The following is a 13,677-nucleotide window of genomic DNA, read 5'->3' on the forward strand; positions in this document are numbered from 1 at the left end:
TACACCTTGCCGTAAACTCATCTAGATTCTCGCCCAGATTCGACAATGCTCTGTTATATCGGAGATTACCGGAGATTTGTCCATTAGAACACAACGAAATTTGAGAGGTTTGTTCTAGACTTAATTCTGCACAATTCCACCAAGGCAATCATCAAAGCGACACTCGAGATGGTAGGGATGGCGAACACGAAACCACTGTCCATAAAAGGTGCACGGTTACCTGAGAAAAATGTTGACATTAAGTCCCCGAGCTCCATAGATGATTCTCCCGTGATAGATTGGAGTTGATGTTGATGAATGCTTATCATGCCTCAACTCTCGATGGATGAGGTATGATCCACTAACTAGAGATTCGGGCACGGAAGTCGCGCATGAAGATCTAAGTCGTTGGTCGATGGTCCTGTTGATCCTTCTTTCGATCACACAGCGGAACTCTCAATGAAAGAACCAATGTCGGTGTCAAAACTGGTAGACCTCGGGTAGGGGGCAGAGCTATGAGATCTCATTGATGGGTAACAAGAGATAAGGGACACATTGTTTTTATCCAAGTTCGGTCCCTCTTTGCGGAGGTAAAACCCTATGTCCTGCTCTTGCTTGTATTATGGGTGTATCAAAGAACAGAGTTGATCTACCTCGAGATCGTAAGTTGTGGTCAACACCCTTGGGGTATGATGATAATAATGATGATGATACATATGAGATGTTGTGTACCGACTAGACTGGCCTCGGCTTATAGAATGTACCGGAGTCCTAGTCGAACAAGAGTCCTAGACGGGTATGTTGGTGGAGAGGAGTCCTTCTCTTGATCGCCAAGTCTTGTGGAATATTCCTCGTATATGTCATGTGCTGCCCGAAGTGGCCCATTAGTAAACGGCCACGGGGGTCCTTGGCCCGACCTACTGGCCGAGAGATGTTGTGGTGAGTACCCCTAGTCTAGGACATCGTCAATAAGGGCAGCAGATTTGATTTAGAATACAACATGTCTCTTGCATCCGTAAATCAGCCCCTTGTCTCTGGCATGGAAAAGTTGCCAAAAGAAGTAACATCTATCGTGGATGAGCTTCTGTTGGAGAGATTACGACAGAGGCCAACTGAAGGAGTTAAGACAATATTTGTTTATGAGGTCGTACGTCTATGGCAAGCACTACCGGAACCAGCGCCTTTACCGAGTGCCTTAAAAACTCGGCAAAGGGCAAAAGAACTCGACAAAAGTATGGAATGAATCTGATCATTGCGTTTGTTATTTGAGACCATTTTTTTCTAGAAAAAAGTGTAAATAATATGGCCTCAAATATAAAACTTGTCAACATAAAATTATCAGTCTCATCAAAATGAACAACTTTGATATTTGACGCATCTTCATCCGAGGTCGTATGCAACTACTACAGCCAAAACAACGCTTTGTAGCTAAGACCCCCTTTTACGACTTTAGCACTCGGCAACACCCTGGTTGCCGCATTTTGTTGTTTTACCGAGCATTTCATTGACGATACTCAGTAAAGTACCTATTTGTCGAGTTTTAATTTCTGCCGAGTACTTCATTGGTAGGAACTCGGCAAAGATACTATTGTTGACTGCTTAACATATTGCACTTGGTATAGAGCCTAACACTTGGCAAAGACGAAAATTCCAGTAGAGAAGCTTTAAAAGAGCGAGTGCGTGTGTTTAGCCAGTTTCTTGAACCATTGGACTTGATCATGGAACAGCCGAGGAAACAGTTCAACTGGACTAAACGCAACGAGCTCCTGTATATGAGTGGAAATGTCTCCGTTAAAACTCACAAGGCGTTGATGGTGGACTTCAATGATATGGAGAGTGAGGTCAAGGTGATGCTTGCATCGACCAAGGTGTGTGGAGAAGGTATCACCCTCTTTGGAGCGTAGCGTGTGGTGCTCCTCGATCGATGTTGTGTGGAACCCTTCTGTCAAAAGGCAGGCGATTGGACGTGCATATCGAATTGGTCAACAAAAGATTGTCCATACATACAATCTAATCACAGAAGGAACACAAGAGAAGGGAAAATATGATATACAAGCTAAGAAGAAGCAAATGTCCAAATTTTTGTTTTCAAATGAGCCATAGCCTGCGGAGTGAACCCTTCATCAGAATTTATTTCCATTGAAAAGGATTTTGGAACAAATGACAGAAGATGAAAATCTGAAAGAGATTTTTGTGAAAATAGTACCATCGTAGTGACAATAGAACTTATAGATCTTTGGTATGTGGAAGATTCTAAGATGAGGATGTTGCAATTTCCATATTTGTTTGTGGTACTTATCCTTTTATATCATTTGTGGACAAGCAGTCGTTCTATCAAATTCTTCATTTATGGAATCTTCAACAAAAGAAGTAAAATTATTTGTAAGGTATTGAAATTAGAAATTCAAAATTGAGATCGTATATGTGGTACCCCTCCTTTGGGTGATAAAATTTGAAAATGGCATCCCTACAATCTACCTGGAAGATGGGGCAGCCCCATTGAGGTTCTTCCATTGCTCATTCCGTATGGAGTGCACACACACACTCTATGCACCAGCCCATTGCAATAGCTAGGCTCACACAAGTCTGACCATATAAATGATCAGGCACTCTCATCTTGTGTTGACATTTCTAATGTTCTAACTTTATATTTCTTATGGTCGATCTCTGTTCATTTCCAAATTCACAAGTGTATTATTTTTCAATCTGGGATAGAACAGGCTGGATGCCTCAGACCTAAGGGGTATGCTGGCATGTCTTGATAGTATGTATGTCATGTATACCTATATCATATTCCATCAGTCCAATTTGTTTGTTTTTATTTTTTCAGAAGGCATCAACACAACGTTTGGTGTATGTCTTGTGTGTTTCACACTTTTTCATCCTTCCCTACAACATTTGCTACACTTCAATCTACAATGTGCGTAGAAGGTGCTGAGAGCCTGACTCGAGTTGCCCATTTTTTATCGTCGGGAGATGGAAAATGATTACCCAGACAACGGACCCGACACCTGCACGAGAACAACCTGAAGAAAAAGTTCAGCTTTATTTTGGTCAAAATGTATCATCCACTTTTCTAAAAATGAAGTCGTGCTTTTCAAAATGTGTAAATTCCATGTACGTCTTTGAATTTTTGGATTTTTGGATGTTGTCTTGAACAAGAGGCGGCACGGTCAGCTAACGAGTTGAAGCAGGTCGGCGTGTTGTATTTTGGCTTGAGGAAGTGGTGGCACGGTTAACTGACGAGTCGAAGCCCCCAATCCAGCCGAGGTGTCAAAGCCTCCATGTCAGCTGACGAGTCGGAGTAGGTCGGCATGTTGGATGTGGGATTGAAGAAGAGGCGACATGGTGATGCCGACGCAGGTCAAAAATTTGAGACGCGGTCGATCCCAGGTTGATGAAGTAACTGTGTGGCGATGATAGTGTGCCCGCCCTGTGTAATTCGTGGGGCGACGATATTGGTGATGATTTAGCCTTCGCCATGCCGAACTCTTGGTCGGCTCACCAAGGTGATGATCCATGAGGTTGACCTCGGCTCGACGAAGCGATGATCTATCTAGTGCAAGTCGGCAGCCCTGGAGCAATGTTGTCGGGCTAGTTTGACACCTATGCGACAATGAAGATTACCTCGAAAAAGGCTTTAAAATTTGTGGGCACATGTTTGAGAACAGCACACAATACTCTAAGAAAAATCCTCCAGAAAGTATGTCCAATATCGCGTTCATCTAGAAATATCCAAAATTTGATGCACTCCTTGGACTCGATCCGGAGTTTGAATGGTCGGATCAAGCTGAAATTTTGTGAGTTGGTCGATATAAAAATTACGTAGCCAATGAAAGGTTGGATATTCCAAAGCATGTCCCAGCTAGACATTGTACTCCTCACCGTTAACTCATCCAGATTCCCGTCCAGATTCCACAGTGCTCCGGTATATCGGAGAGTACCGGAGATTCATCCATTGGAACACAATGAAATTTGAGAGGTTTGTTCTAGACTCCATTCTCCACACTTCCACCAAAGCAATCATCAAAGCGATACTCGAGGTGGTAGTGACGGCGAACACGAAACCACTGTCCAGAAAAGGTGAACGGTTACCTGAGAACAATGTTGACATTGAGGCCCCGGGCTCCATGGATGATTCTCCTATGACAGATCGAAGTTGATGTTGATGAAAGCTTATCATGCCTCAGCTCTAGATGGAGGAGGTATGATCTGCTAACTAGAGATTTGGGAACAGATGACGTGCCATGAAGATCTAAGTCGTTGATCCTTCTTTCGGTCACACTGTGGAACTCTCAATGAAAGTACCAATGTCGTTGTCAAAACTGGTAGACCTCGGGTAGGGGGGCGAGCTATGAGATCTAATTGATGGGTAACAAGAGACAAGGACACGATGTTTTTACCTAGGTTTGGTCCCTCTTTGAGGAGGTAAAACCCTAGGTCCTGCTCTTGCTTATATTATGGGTCTATGGAAGTAAGGAGTTGATCTACCTCGAGATCATAAGTTTTGGTCTACACCCGAGGGGTAATGATGATGATGATGATGAATCTGAGATGTTGTGTATCAACTAGCCTGGCCTATGCTTATGGAATGTACCAGAGGCCTATTCTAACAAGAGTCCTAGACGGGTATGTTGGTGGAGAGGAGTCCTTGTCTTGATCACCAAGTCTTGTGGAATCTTCCTCGTATATGTCATGTGCTGCCCGAAGTGGACCATTAGTGAACGGCCACGGAAGTCGTTGGCCTGACCCACTGGCTGTGATATGATGTGGTGAGTACGCCTAGTCTAGGACATCATCAATATGAGCAGCAGTTTTGATTCAGAATACAACATGTTTCTTTCATCCGTACATCAGCCCCTTGTCGCTGGCATGGAAAAGTTGCCAAAAGAAGTAACATCTATTGTGGAGGAGCTTCTGTTGGAGAGGTTATGACTGAGGCCAAGTGAAGGTGTTAAGACGAAATTTTTTTATGAGGTCGTGCGTCAATGTCAAGCACTACCGGAGTCGGCGCCTTTACCGAGTGCCTAAAAAACTCGACAAAGGGCAAAAAAACTCGGCAAAAGTATGGAATGAATATGGTCATTGCGTTGGTCATTTGAGACCAAATTTTTCTCGAAGAAGTGTAAATAGTATGGCCTCAAATGTAAAACTTGTCAACATAAAATTATCAGTCTCATCAAAATGAACAACTTTGATATTTGAAGCATCTTCATCTGAGGTCGCATGCAACTGCCACAGCCAAAACAATGCATTGTAGCTAAGACCCCCCTTTTTCCGACTTTAGCACTCGGCAACACCCTGGTTGCCGCGATTTGTTGTTTTACCGAACATTTCATTGACGATACTCAGCAAAGTACCTGTTTCTAGAGTTTTAATTTCCGTCGAGTACTTCATTGATAGGAACTCGAAAGATACTATTGTTGACTTCCTAACATATTGCACTCGGTAAAGAGCCTAACACTCGGCAAAGACGAAAATTCTAGTAGAGAAGCTTTAAAAGAGTGAGTGCGTGTGTTTAGCCAGTTTCTTGAACCATTGGACTTGATCATGGAACAGCCGAGGAAACAGTTCAACTGGACTAAACGCAACGGGCTCCTGTATATGAGTGGAAATGTCTCCGTTAAAACTCACAAGGCCTTGATGGTGGACTTCAATGATTTGGAGAGCGAGGTCAAGGTGATGCTTGCATCTACCAAGGTGCGTGGAAAAGGTATCACCCTCTTTAGAGCGTCGCGTGTGGTGCTCCTCGAGCGATGTTTTGTGGAACCCTTCTGTCAAAAGCCGGACGATTGGATGTGCATATCGAATTGGTCAGCAAAAGATTGTCCATACATACAATCTAATCACAGAAGGAACACAAGAGAAGGGCAAATATGATATACAAGCTAAGAAGAAGCAAATGTCCAAATTTTTGTTTTGAAGTGAGCCACAGCCCGCGGAGTGAACCCTTCATCACAATTTATTTCCATTGAAGGGATTTTGCGACAAATGACAGATGATGAAAACTTGAAAGAGATTTTGGTGAAAATAGTCCCATCGTAGTGACAATATAACTTATAGATCTCTCGTAAGTGGAAGGTTCTAAGATGAGGATGTTGCAATTTCCATATTTCTTTCTGGTATTTATCCTTTTATATCATTTGGAGCGTCACGTGTGGTGCTCCTCGATGTTGTGTGGAACCCTTCTATCCAAAGGCAGACGATTGGATGTGCATATCGAATTGGTCAGCAAAAGATTGTCCATACATACAATCTAATCACAGAAGGAACACAAGAGAAGGGTAAATATGATATACAAGCTAAGAAGGAGCAAATGTCCAAATTTTTCTTTTCAAGTGAACCACAGCCTGCGGAGTGCAACCTTTCACCAGAATTTATTTCTATTCATAGAATTTTGGAACAATGACAGAAGATGAAATTCTGAAAGAGATTTTTTTGAAAATAGTCCCATCATAGTGAAAATAGAACTTACAGATCTCTGGTAAGTGGAAGCTTCTAAGATGAGAATGTTACAATTTCCATATTTGTTTGTGGAACTTATCCTTTTATATCATTTGCGGACAAAAAGTCGTTCTATCAAATCCTTAATTTATGGATTATTCAACAAAAGAAGTAAAATTATTTGTAAGGCATTGAAACTAGAAATTCTAAATTGAGATCGTATATTTGGTACCCCTCCTTTGGGTGAAAAAATTGAAAATGGCATCCCTAAAAACTTTATATCTATCTGGAAGATGGGGCAACACCATTCAGGTGCTTCCATTGCTCGTGCCGTATGGAGTGCACACACACACTCCATGCACCAGCCCATAGCTATAGCTAGGCTCAGACAAGTCTGACCATATAAACGATCGGGCTCTCTCATCTTGTGTTGACATTTCAAATGTTCTAGCTTTATATTTTTTATGGTCGACCTCTGTTCATTTCCAAATTCACAAGTGTATATTTTTCAATCTGAGATCGAACAGGCTGGATGCCTCAGACTTAAGGAGTCTGCTGGCATGTCTTGATAGTATGTATGTCATGTATACCGATATCATATTCCATCAGTCCAATTTGTTTGTTTTAATTTTTTGAGAAGGCATCAATATAACGTTTGATGTATGTCTTGTGTCCTTCACACTTTTTCATCCTTCCCAATAACATTTGCTACACTTCAATCTACAATGTGCATAGATGGTGCTGAGAGCCTGACTCGACTTGCCCGTTGTCTATTGTCGTGAGATGGAAAATGATTACCCGGACAATGGACCCGACTCCTACACGAGAACAACCTGAAGAAAAAGTTCAGCTTTATTTTGGTCAAAATGTATCATCCACTTTTCTAAAAATGAAGTCGTGATTTTCAAAATGTGTAAATTCCATTTACGCCTTTGAATTTTTTGCTTTTTGGATGTTGTCTTCAAGAAGAGGCGGCACAGTCAGCTAACGAGTTGAAGCAGGTAGGCGTGTTGTATGTTGGCTTGAAGAAGTGGCGGCACGGTCAACTGACGAGTCGAAGCCCCCGGTCGAGCCGAGGTTTCAAATCCTCCATATCAGCTGACGAGTCGGAGCAGGTCGCATGTTGGATGTTGGCTTGAAGAAGAGTCGACATGGTGATGCCGACGCAGGTCAAAATTGGTGACGCGGTTAATCCCAGGATGATGAAGTAACTGCGTGGTGATGATATATAGTGTTCCCGCCCTGTGTAATTCGTGTGGCGACGATATTGGTGATGATTTAGCCTTCACCATGCCGAAATCTTGGTCGGCTCACCAAGGTGATGATCCGATGAGGTTCACCTCGGCTCGACAAAGCGATGATCTATCTAGTGCAAGCCGGCAACCCTGAAGCAACATTGTCGGGCTGGTTTGACACCAACGCGACGGTGAAGATTACCTTTAAAAAGACTTTAAAATTTATTTGCACATGTTTTAGAAGAGCACACAATACTCTAAGAAAAAAATCCTCTAGAAAGTATGTCCAATTTCGCGTTCATGCAGAAATATCCTAAAATTGATGCACTCCTCGGACTCGACCCGGAGTTTGAACGGTCGGATGGAGCTGAAAGTTTGAGAGTTGGTCGGTATAAAAATTTTGTAGCCAATGAACGGTTGGATATTCCAAAGCATGTCCCAGCTAGACGATGTACTCCTCGTTGTAAACTCGTCTAGATTCCCGCCCAGATTCAACAATCCTCCGTTATATCGGAGATTACTGGAGATTTGTCCTTTGGAACACAAGGAAATTTGAGAGGTTTGTTGTAGACTCAATTCTTCACAATTCCACCAAAGCAATCATCAAAGCGACACTCGAGGTGGCAGGGACGGCAAACACGAAACCACTGTCCAGAAAAGGTGCACGGTTACCTGAGAATAATGTTGACATTGAGTCCCCGAGCTACATGGATGATTCTCCCGTGATAGATCGGAGTTGATCTTGATGAAAGCTTATCATGCACCATCTCTCGATGGAGGAGGTATGATCCGCTAACTAGAGATTCGGGCATGGAATTAGCGCATGAAGATCTAAGTCGTTGATCGATGGTCCCGTTGATCCTTCTTTCGATCACACAGCAGAACTCTCAATGAAAGCACCAATGTCGGTGTCAATACCAGTAGACCTCAGGTAGGGGGGCCCGATCTATGAGATCTGATTGATGGGTAATAAGAGAGAAGGGACATGATGTTTTTATCCAGGTTTGTTCCCTCTTTGAGGAGGTAAAACCCTATGTCCTGCTCTTACTTATATTATGGGCGTATCAAAGTACAGAGTCGATCTACCTCGAGATCGTAAGTTGTGGTCTATACCCTAGGGTTAATGATGATGATGATGATGATGATGATGATGATGATAATGATGATGAATGTGAGATGTTGTGTATCGACTAGCCTGGCCTCGGCTTATAGAATGTACCAGAGGCCTAGTCGAACAAGAGTCCTAGATGGATATGTTGGTGGAGAGGAGTCCTTCTCTTGATCACCAAGTCTTGTGGAATCTTCCTCTTATATGTGATGTGCTGCCCGAAGTGTCCCATTAGTGAGCAGCCATGGGGGTCCTTGGCCCGACCCACTGGCCGGGAGATTATGTGGTGAGTACCCCTAGTCTAGGACATCGTCAATAAGGGTAGGAGCTTTGATTTAGAATAAAACATGCCTCTTGCATCCGTACGTCAGCCCCTTGTCGCTGGCATGGAAAACTTGCCAAAAGAAGTAACATCTATTGTGGACGAGCTTCTGTTGGAGAGGTTACGACTGATGCCAAGTGAAGGATTTAAGACGATATTTATTTATCAGGTCGTGCGTCTATGTCAAGCATTGCCGGAATAGGCGCCTTTACCGAGTGCCTAAAAAACTCGGCAAAGGGCAAAAAAACTCGGAAAACATATGGAATGGATATGGTCATTACGTTGGTCATTTGAGACCAAATTTTTCTATAAAAAAGTGTAAAATGGCCTCAAATGTAAAACTTATCAACATAAAATTATCAGTCTCATCAAAATGAACAACTTTGATGTTTGAAGCATCTTCATTCGAGGCCATATGCAACTGCTATAGCCAAAACAATGCATTTTAGCTAAGACCCCCTTTTTCGACTTTAGCACTAGGCAACACCATGGTTGCCGCATTTTGTTGTTTTACTGAGCGTTTCATTGACAATACTCAGCAAAGTACCTGTTTGCCGAGTTTAATTTCTGCCGAGTACTTCATTGGTAGGAACTTGGCAAAGATACTATTAATTGCTGACTGCCTAACATATTGCACTCGGCAAAGAGCCTAACACTCGGCAAAGACGCAAATTCCAGTAGAGAAGCTTTAAAAGAGCGAGTGTGTGTGTTTAGCCAGTTTGTTGAACCATTGGACTTGATCATGGAAGAGCCAGGGAAACAGCTCAACTGGACTAAACGCAACGAGCTCTTGTATATGAGTGGAAATTTCTCCGTTAAAACTCGCTAGGCCTTGATGGTGGACTTCAATGATATGGAGAGCGAGGTAAATGTGATGCTTTCATCGACCAAGGTGTGTGTGGAGAAGGTATCACCTCTTTGGAGCGTCGCGTGTGGTGCTCCTCGATCGATGTTGTTTGGAACCCATCTGTCAAAAGGCAGGCGATTGGATGTGCATATCGAATTGGTCAGCAAAATATTGTCCATACATACAATCTAATCACAGAAGGAACACAACAGAAGGGAAAATATGATATACAAGCTAAGAAGAAGCAAATGTCCAAATTGTTGTTTTCAAGTGAGCCACAACCTGCGGAGTGAACCTTCATCAGAATTTATTTCCAATGACAGGATTTTGGAACAAATGACAGAAGATGAAAATCTGAAAGGGATTTTTGTGAAAATAGTCCCATCATACTGGTAATAGAACTTATAGATCTATGGTAAGTGGAAGCTTCTAAGATGAGGATGTTGCAATTTCCATATTTGTTTGTGGTACTTATCCTTTATATCATCTGGAGAGTCGCGTGTGGTGCTCCTCTATGTTGTGTTGAACCCTTCTGTCCAAAGGCAGGCGATTGGATGTGCATATCGAATTGGTCAGCAAAAGATTGTCCATACATACAATCTAATCACAGAAGGAACACAAGAGAAGGGCAAATATGATATACAAGCTAAGAAGGAGCAAATGTCCAATTTTTTGTTTTCAAGTGAACCACAGCCTGCGGAGTGCAACCCTTCATCAGAATTTATTTCCATTGATAGGATTTTTGAAAAAATGATAGAAGATGAAAATCTGAATAGGACTTATAGATCTATGGTAAGTGGAAGCTTCTAAGATGAGGATGTTACAATTTCCATGTTTGTTTGTGGTACTTATCCTTTATATCATTTGCGGATAAGCAGTCGTTCTATCAAATTCTGAATTTATGGATTATTCAACAAAAGAAGTAAAATTATTTGTAAGGTATTGAAATTAGAAATTCTAAATTGAGATCGTATATGTGGTACCCCTCCTTTGGGTGAAAATATTTACAATGGCAGCCCTACAATTTTTATATCTATCTGGAAGATGGGGCAGCACCATTCAGGTGCTTCCATTGCTCATATCGTATGGAGTGCACACACACACTTCATGCACCAGCCCATACCTATAGCTAGGCTCACACAAGTCTGACCATATAAATGTTTGGGCTCTCTCATCTTGTGTTGACATTTCTAATATTCTAGCTTTATATTTGTTATGGTCGATCTTTGTTTATTTCCAAATTCACAAGTGTATATTTTTCAATCTGGGATCGAACAGGTTTGATGCCTCGGACCTAACGGGTATGTGGCATGTCTTGATAGTATCTATGTCATGTATACCTATATCATATTCCATCAGTCCAATTTGTTTGTTTTTATTTTTTCAGAATGCATCAATACAACATTTGATGTATGTCTTGTGTGTTTCACACTTTTTCATCCTTCCCTACAACATTTGCTACACTTCAATCTACAATGCGCGTAGAAGGTGCTGAGAGCCTGACTCGAGTTGCCCGTTTTCTATCGTCGGGAGATGGAAAATGATTACCCAGACAACGGACCCGACACCTGCACGAGAACAACCTGAAGAAAAAGTTCAGCTTTATTTTGGTCAAAATGTATCATCCACTTTTCTAAAAATGAAGTCGTGCTTTTCAAAATGTGTAAATTCCATGTACGTCTTTGAATTTTTGGCTTTTTGGATGTTGTCTTGAAGAAGAGGCGGCACGGTCAGCTAACATGTTGAAGCAGGTCGGCGTGTTGTATGTTGGCTTGAAGAAGTGGCGGCACGGTTAACTGACGAGTCGAAGCCCCCGGTCCAGCCGAGGTGTCAAAGCCTCCATGTCAGCTGACGAGTCGGAGTAGGTCGGCGTGTTGGATGTGAGCTTGAAGAAGAGGCGACATGGTGATGCCGACGCAGGTCAAAATTTGTGACGCGGTTGATCCCAGGATGATGAAGTAACTGCGTGGGGATGATAGTGTTCCCGCCCCGTGTAATATGTGCGGCGACGATATTGGTGATGATTTAGCCTTCTCCATGCCAAACTCTTGGTCGGCTCACCAAGGTGATGATCCAATGATGTTGACCTCAGCTCGACGAAGCGATGATCTATGTAGTGCAAGTGGGCAGCCCTGAAGCAATGTTGTCGGGTTGGTTTGACACCAACACGACGGTGAAGATTACCTCAAAAAAGGCATTAAAATTTGTGGGCACATGTTTGAGAACAGCACACAATACTCTAAGAAAAAAAATCATCCAGAAATTATGTCCAATATCGCGTTCATGCACAAATATCCAAAAATTGATGCACTCCTCGGACTCGACCCAGAGTTTGAACGGTCGGATCGAGCTGAAATTTTTAGAATTGGTCGGTATAAAAGTTTTGTAGCCAATCAACGGTTGGATATTCCAGAGCATGTCCCAGCTAGATGATGTACACCTTGCCGTAAACTCATCTAGATTCCCGTCCGGATTCGACAGCGCTCCGGTATATCGGAGATTACCGGAGATTTGTCCATTAGAACACAACGAAATTTGAGAGGTTTGTTCTAGACTTAATTCTGCACAATTCCACCAAGGCAATCGTCAAAGCGACACTCGAGATGGTAGGGATGGCGAACACGAAACCACTATCCATAGAAGGTGCACGGTTACCTGAGAAAAATGTTGACATTAAGGCCTCGAGCTCCATAGATGATTCTCCCGTGATAGATTGGAGTTGATGTTGATGAATGCTTATCATGCCTCAACTCTCGATGGAGGAGGTATGATCCACTAACTAGATATTCGGGCACAGAAGTAGCACATGAAGATCTAAGTCGTTGGTCGATGGTCCTGTTGATCCTTCTTTCGATCACACAGCGGAACTCTCAATGAAAGAACCAATGTCGGTGTCAAAATTGGTAGACCTCGGGTAGGGGGAAGAGCTATGAGATCTCATTGATGGGTAACAAGAGATAAGGGACACGTTGTTTTTATCCATGTTCGGTCCCTCTTTGCGGAGGTAAAACCCTATGTCCTGCTCTTGCTTATATTATGGGTGTATCAAAGAACAGAGTTGATCTACCTCGAGATCGTAAGTTGTGGTCTACACCCTTGGGGTAATGATGATGATGATAATGATGATGATGATACACATCAGATGTTGTGTATCGACTAGACTGGCCTCGGCTTATAGAAGGCCTAGTCGAACAAGAGTCCTAGACGGGTATGTTGGTGGAGAGGAGTCCTTGTCTTGATCGCCAAGTCTTGTGGAATATTCCTCGTATATGTGATGTACTTCCCGAAGTGGCCCATTAGTAAACGGCCACGGGGGTCCTTGGCCCGACCTACTGGCCGGGAGATGATGTGGTGAGTACCCCTAGTCTAGGACATCGTCAATAAGGGCAGCAGATTTGATTTAGAATACAACATGTCTCTTGCATCCGTAAATCAGCCCCTTGTCGCTGGCATGGAAAAGTTGCCAAAAGAAGTAACATCTATCGTGGATGAGCTTCTGTTGGAGAGATTATGACAGATGCCAACTGAAGGAGTTAAGACAATATTTGTTTATGAGGTCGTACGTCTATGGCAAGCACTGCCGGAACCGGCGCCTTTACCGAGTGCCTGAAAAACTCGGCAAAGGGCAAAAAAACTCGACAAAAGTATGGAATGAATATGATCATTGCGTTTGTTATTTGAGACCATTTTTTCTGGAAAAAAGTGTAAATAATATGGCCTCAAATGTAAAACTTGTCAACAT

The 13,677-nt window shown here is 42.7% G+C and overlaps 2 pseudogenes; both read left to right on the top strand.

Moving 5' to 3' along the window:
* Window positions 1–1,697: 1,697 nt before the first annotated feature.
* Window positions 1,698–2,193, top strand: LOC119306227 (annotated as a pseudogene).
* A 3,336-nt stretch (window positions 2,194–5,529) lies between these two features.
* LOC119308899 lies at window positions 5,530–10,331 on the top strand (annotated as a pseudogene).
* Window positions 10,332–13,677: the final 3,346 nt, after the last annotated feature.

The sequence above is a fragment of the Triticum dicoccoides genome, chromosome 5B (assembly GCF_002162155.2).
Source record: "Triticum dicoccoides isolate Atlit2015 ecotype Zavitan chromosome 5B, WEW_v2.0, whole genome shotgun sequence".
NCBI lineage: Eukaryota > Viridiplantae > Streptophyta > Magnoliopsida > Poales > Poaceae > Triticum > Triticum dicoccoides.